Consider the following 7,466-nt stretch of genomic DNA (forward strand, 5'->3'; position numbering starts at 1 on the left):
CTTGGGCAATGCTCTCAGGGACATGGTGTGACTCTTGGGGCTGTCCTGTGCAGGGTCAGGAGTTTGTCTCAATGATCTTTGTCGGTCTCTTCCAATTCAGCTTAACCTGTGGTTTTCTAAAGAAGGCACTGAGAAAAGAAGAGAAGAAAAAAATACAAGCTGAAATGAAATCACCTGAGCTTAAATTGCAGCTCAGTGACAGAATGGGATGCCAGAATTTGGTTTTAATTCTTGCTCCTGCATCCCATCTTTGCTGCACTCTGCTTTATTCTAAGTGTGAGAGATAGCCAAACTTATTTCAACCTTTTCTCCAGGAACCAGACTATTTAGTACATCTATGCTCTTATGTGTAAGATCCTCATGGTGCTTTTTGTCCACCGTTTCTTTCTTTTTTCTGTTTCTCTCTCCTCATTATTTGATGTATTTCTTGTTAAAGGTATTTGGGTATTTTACTGATAGATGTATCAATTATGCAAGAAAGAGATATATTGGTCCTCCATTTGCCTGTTCAGCTTTGTAAAAGGACAAAGAATTTTACTGTATACTTTCTCCTAATAGAACTTCACCAGCTCTGTGTTTATCTTCAACCTGTGTCACCTTTAATTTATTGTGTATTTACAGTGAAGTCTTATGTGTCTGTGATGCAACTTGGTTATTCTTGTTGTTTAGACCTTATTCCAGCATACCTGTCTAAAAGCATTATTATAACATTTTTTGCTATTACATGGTAATGCTATAAATTTCCCACTTTAGATTCCTGACAGTAGATAGGCTGACCTCAATGTGTTTTTAAGGTTTTTCTACCTGTGTATGCCAAGGGACTCCACACACTCCACAGCAGTTACTGTATTCTTTGTCACCAATTTGTCATACTTAAGAGACTTTCTTTTCACAAGTAAGAAATGCCCATTCTTATAAAATAACCTCCTTTCAAGTATCTCCAGTTGTCAGTCTAAACCAAGGTGGCTAATATGTTGGAAATTAAGCCCATTTTACTCTGAAATCCACAGTCCAAAGTATGGAACTGTCTTGTTACACAGAGTCTGGACAGTGTTATTTTTATACTTTAACCTTACTTTATTGAGATTTATACTATGCAAATTAGATTATGCTGCAGCATAATGCTAATATGAGAAATGAAATCTCCCAAACAATGTCACCAACAACTACCTGGATGGCAGGTGGAGCCTCTGCTGTAAGCTTCCTGGGCTGTCCTCTGTTGGACCAGGAGATATTTCCCAAAATATTTATTGGCTAAGTTCTTATGTTCTTGTGGATTGTTATTCTGTATAAGGACCCCAATGCAAGCATGTTTCTTTCTTATTGATATCCCTCAATACAGTGAATCTCAACCACAAGCAAAACGCATATTAACTGCCTCTGTACAAAAGACTCCTATGTGACCATTTCTATACCAACAAGCATTTTTAAAATACTTTTGAAAAATATTTTATTAGTGTTCAAACTACTGTATTTGTAGCAGGAACCATTTGAGGGTATTCTCTGGAAGCCATTCTCCAGAGTGATATATTCAGCAGTAGTCTCCAGAATCATCTAAAATTTCCATCAGTAGGACTTCTGCGTGACCTGGTCAGGTTGTGAATTGTGAAGGTGGCCAGCAGACCAGGGAGTCACTCTGTGTCAGGTGCATCCATTATCTTTATCCAGATAATTTTCCCACGCCTACTGATCACTTCCTGCAGACATCCTGCGCCACCCTCAAATTAACTCAGGTGTACTGGGGTGTACCATGTGCACAAACTGCACCATACATATCACTAAATGTCAGGCTTGATTTTTCATACCTGTATCTCATTTCCAGTTTAAATTCCTCATGTCTAGATATGATATTTTTATTAGAATCATAATCTTTTCTCTTTCTGTGTCTCTGCCACATCCCGACTTCATATGAGGAATCATTTAGAAGTAGTACTTAGCTGCTATTTTGAAATAGCCTTGTGGGTGTTTATGCTTCTTCCATCCTATGTAAACAAGCTTGTACTCCAGACTTGCTAGAGGCATCATGGTATTCCAGATTTGTCTGGCTCTGATTTAATTGTAGCCCATTTTTCTCATTTTGCTTTGAAATGCTTGTTTGGCACATGCGATCCCTCATGCATTTTAGTCAGTATAGGATTCTTCTATCAAAATCCACAGAAATTTTTTCCTCCTCTAGGATTATGAAAACACTTAGCAGTGGTGTTCTCTCACCAGGAATAGTTTATTCCTATGGGTGTATTGTTTTCCAATGTGAAATATCACATATCTCAATAGAAGCTGCATATTCTGTAATATGGGGCAAAATCTTTCCTATCATTTGTGTACTCTTTCAACTGAATTTATTACAGCATTGCTTGAATTTAAAGGGATTTTGCACCCAAACCTTTTTCTTACAATACTTTTTCTTGGGAATTGACAGTCTGGAGAGGACTTACTTTTCAGTATGTCATATCTAGCTAAAAATGTAAGCTAAACAGGCTGTTTGGTGTTTTTTTTACTTCTAATCAAAATGAGGGTGCTAACTAATATTGCTCCACTTGAATAGGAAAGCAGCTGATCTATTAAAAATATTGTGTGCAGTTTTGGTCACCACAATATTAGACAGGCATTAAGCCATTAGAAAGCGACCCTTGTGGGTTTCTTCCAACTCAGCTTAATCTGTGATTCTGTGATTCTGTGACTACTGTCTTCTTCCAAATCTGTAAAGCAATGGAACCCTGTGCTTCATGCACAAGATTTTGGCACCCTGCTACGATCTGTTGTTATTTCATCCATCTGTGGTTTCTTAAATTTCTAAACACCCTTTTCCTCTTTATTATTTTTTTTCTACAAACCTCTTCATAAATACAGAAAAAGAAGAATGTCATGGGCAAGTATTGTTCTGTTTTAAGTCTTTGCAACACTTGGAAATTCTGGAGCAAGCTTAGTCAGCTGGATCTGCCTGCTGCACTACCCTTATATAGAAAAACATAATTTCAAGCTTCTGAATAGGGGCGTAGCACTAAATGCCAGGATACATTCTTGCACAAACATCTCACTCATCTGCTCACTGTACCTCTTTTGCGTCATTGCTTCTGGAGAAAAATTCATTTCTATTGATTCATCCTTGTTGCAAGCAAGAATGCTTGAGTAAATAACACACACCTCAGTAAAATTCTGTGGTTTTGAGATCTTGATGGCAGAACTGACAAAAAGGAAAAAAAAAAAAAAGGCAGCAAAAGGACAGAAAAAAAATGGGGTATAATGTTTCAAGATACCTGACATTTTCCTTGTGTACCACCATGGGTCTTTCAGACCCAGCTTAGTCATTGGGTCTGATGACTAAGCTGGTGATTTGCACCTGGGTGTTTTTCCTGTGAGCTATGATGGGGAATTTGGCCCTTCTTTTTCCAGTGAATCTCACTGCTTTCAGGGAAAATGAAATTTTGTGACAAGAATACACCCACTCAGGTCGTGTCTATTTTATAGACCTTATTGTACCAAAGTTGTCTTCACTTGTTTGTACTCAGAGGATGCAAAGGAGGCATCTGAGAATGATTTTGCTTTGATTAACATGAAGACTGCTTATTCATGTTAATTTTTTCTCAGAGAGTCAATTAAATTTCAACTTTCAGAAAATTCTATGAGTTTACACCAGATTATGCAGTAAATTATCCCTGTACTGAACAATGTCTGGACACCAAATTTGCACCGTAATAAATGCTGGAATTATCGACTCAGTATGCAAATGAAGAAAATTCTGTTCATTCTTACCCTTAACAGGTACTGGAAAACATCATGAATAATCAATAATAGTAGTAAGAACAAGAACAATAGACACTAGATACTTAAGTATAGTACTATCTTCTTGTTTCCTCTAGCTACTGCTAGCAATAATAAAGATGTATATTTAGCATATCTCATGGTCTTGCACAAGTCATAACGCAGGTAGCTTGTTATTTGCTCTGCTTACATGCTTACATGCTGAAAGATTGAGGGCGTTCTTCTTATTATATTTTTAAAAAGGCTTTTCCCCCAAAATGTGGCCTAATCTGAGGCTATATTTCTCCCCCTCTCACATATTCCTGAAATTGCTCTACCTTTTTGTTCTCACAATCACAGAAACTATCCTTTTACATTACTGAGATGATTAGTTTTCTGATCCATAGTTTTCCACAAAAAGGTATAAAATTTAATCTTGTCCACATCACTGACCCAAATTTGAAGTATCCTCAACTGCTATGTTGAACACTGAATGAAGGACACGTCCTGTGTTAGTCTTCTCAGGGCACTGAATTTCACTCTTAGTGCTTCACAGGTGCCAGAGAAGTCACTTATGCAGACTGGTAATGGCAAACTTCACTAGACTATCCCTGTAACCATAATAAACATAACTTCAGTTAATTTTTCTGGGTGGCAAACTGCTACACTACCCAACAAAAATGACTTTAGCATACTAATCAGGAAAAATGAGAGCAATGCAGAGTCATCCTATTATAACCTTCTTGACTGTAACATCTGAGAGGTGTTAAGTGCCATTCTCTCTGCATGCTTAAAAATCCTTTTATGCTGCTATAGTTTTTTTAAAAAAAATAAGCTATGTTTGTCAGAAATAAATAAAAAATCAGTATGGAAATCTCCTTGATGTTACTATGGCATTGACCTGCAATATGGGAAGGCATATAATTTCATACTACTCTTTTAAACAAAGCAGTTAAGATAACAAAATACTTTAAGTACTGAACATGCCTGAGATGAAAAGGGAAGAAGCACTGTAAAAAATTTTTGGTATGTATAAACACAATCTTTCTTATGATATTGTTCTTAATAGTTAAATAACAGTCAAAGAACTGTTTGCTATAAGCTTATAAAAGCAAAAAAGTTCCAAAACCTTATAAACTTTGTTAATATTATGAATAACATCTATGTGGTTTGAAGACTAAAAAAATTAAAGACATGCTAATCCTAAAGTACACTTTTTTTTTGAGCATGACAAATCTCTTATTTGGTCAAAGTCTGACCCAGTAGCAGGCAAATGACTGATTTATAACAGCTTCCTCAAGGTCTAAGGGACACTAATTTTTTTCCTCTCTCTTTATAAAAGGCCTGTGATAATTTAAGTCCCTCATTTGCATGAAAACATTATTCCATGGCTTTGTTTCTATTGATAGTTGGTACAGACAAATTGTAAAAAATTCAGCTCCAAGCAACCTGCAGCTTTTGCTTAGAGCAGCATGTAAGGTATACAGACAAAATGTTCATGGTTCTCTGTAATAATTATGTATGTTTAGTGTCCTATTGTATATCCTTGTTACTTTTGACTGGGTTGTTGTTTTCCTAGCACTAGAGGTACACCCTTTTCATAGGAAGTGACACATTTGAATTTGTGCCAAGCACCCACAGATCTACCCACAAGCCACTTCTGAGTGACAATTATGGTTTAAATTTAGGTTTAAATTTTTTCTATACAGCTATGCTAAATATGGTTGGCAATATTTTTCTTCCTAAAACAGAATTCCTCCTATTAAGGTCCACTTTAATTTCTTTCCCTCTACAGAATAAAATTCAAGTCTTCAAGCATAGCTTTTCATATTTTACAAATGTGCTTCCCTTTCTTCTCAGCTCTTTCTGTAACAGCTAAATAACAATAATAATAAAAATGGCCCCTGGCATTCCCTTGAAATTTCTTGACATTTAAAGTCAAATCCCAAATGCCCACTGCTTATCTCATTTAGACTATTAAACTTAAATTCATAAATTCTTTAATCCATCTTTAAATATATGAAATCTAAATGTATTCATTAGAAAAAAAAATCTAATTGAAAAACTTGCTAACTTACATGCCAGCAACTAAGCTGGGAGAGTTGAAGTTTTTATGTATGAGGTTTATTTTCACTAGAATCTTCCAAGTTTTCTTCTCCTTTTTCCTTTTTTTCTATATATGCTTTCTTTGCACTAATATACCTTCAACTGACACTTTTTCCTTTCTTCTTTTTGCATTGTGGAATATTGTGCATTGTGGAAAATTTGAATTTTATCTTTCCTCAAAGACTTAGTAGAAGTTCAAAAGAGATTCATAACTCTGCTGCATAAACACAGAGGAAGAATTATGGTATTTGAAAGAAAGTAAAAGGACTATTTGCAATTCAGATGTCAGTTAATTTTTTTTTAAATTTGTGTGGTTGTTTTTTTAAAAAATCTATAATTACATATACTCTCATTTAAGTTCAGTGGAAACTTTTCACGTAGGCCTTTCATTGTCCACACTTACACATTCATAGAAGTTTTTCATAGCAGAGTTTACATTTCAGTCATATTTTAAAACACATACTAGATTTTGTTAAAACAGTTTTTCCCTTTATCACTAAATTGTGGTCTATAAGACCTGATTTATGCTTGTCCTTTCTGCCAGTCTAAGTCTCCCTTTTTTGTTCTCTTTGACAACTTAGATCTACTGATTATACGGTTCATTGTCTTAGCTGATATAGGAGCAAGAATGAGCTCTGGAAGTCAAGCTGTCAATGCTTTACATAGTTAGCAGACACTATGCTTATTTTTTCATTAACAGCTTTTATGTTCTCTTGTCTGCACTGGTCATAACCATTTTTACAGCCTTTCTGGAACTCAGTGTCCTGTTTCTCCTTCTGTCCAGAAGTGTCTGCCTGAAAGAAGGCTCTGTATGAATATGGGGAAGGACTATGTTGGACCAGGAAGCAGTGTTAGAACAGAATAGTGATGAAATCTTCCCTCAAACACCATACATCAAAGATTAGGCAGTGTTGGAAGAGACTCACAAGGATCAATGAAACAAATTCCTGGCCCTGCACAGGACAGCGCCAAGGGTCACATTACATGCCTGAGAGTGTTGTCCCAGAGCTTTTTGAACTCAGGGTTGGTGCTGTGACCACTTCCCTGGCAGGCCTGTTCCAGTGTCCAGCCCCCTCTGGGTGAAAAACGTTTTTCTGATATAGAGCCTAAATGTCTCCTGACACAACTTCAGGCCTGTCCTGGTTTGAAAAGGAACTGAGTTCTTTTGGGATGCTGTGGTCAAACCAACAGGTGCTCAGATTTGAATGTTGGCACCTGGTGTGGCCACTGAGGCCATGGATACGCCTCTGAGAACACAGGGGTTAAAAGCAGAGAACTCCCAGGAAAACTTTCTCTTGGGTTCTGTCCATGAAAGAGGTCAGACCTCCCCTGCCCAGCTGTGGGCTGGGCAGGGGAGGGGAAGCCATGCAGCCAGGTGAGGTAGGCCAGGCCATGTACAGAGAGGGGAGGTGAAGGCCCCTGCAGGATGGAAGGGTGGAGGAGCACCAGGAGGCATCAGGCCATCAGGCAGCGCCTCAGCTAGAGAGAGAGGCAGAGAGAGAGGGAGAGCCAGCCTGTGCCTGTGCCACCTTGAAATTTGGTAGCACCATTGGCTGAGAATGAGAAGGGGGGTGGTGCTGGGAAGAAGGTATTTGGGAAGGTGCCCAGCAAGGCAGCCA

Source organism: Zonotrichia albicollis, chromosome Z (assembly GCF_047830755.1).
Source record: "Zonotrichia albicollis isolate bZonAlb1 chromosome Z, bZonAlb1.hap1, whole genome shotgun sequence".
NCBI lineage: Eukaryota > Metazoa > Chordata > Aves > Passeriformes > Passerellidae > Zonotrichia > Zonotrichia albicollis.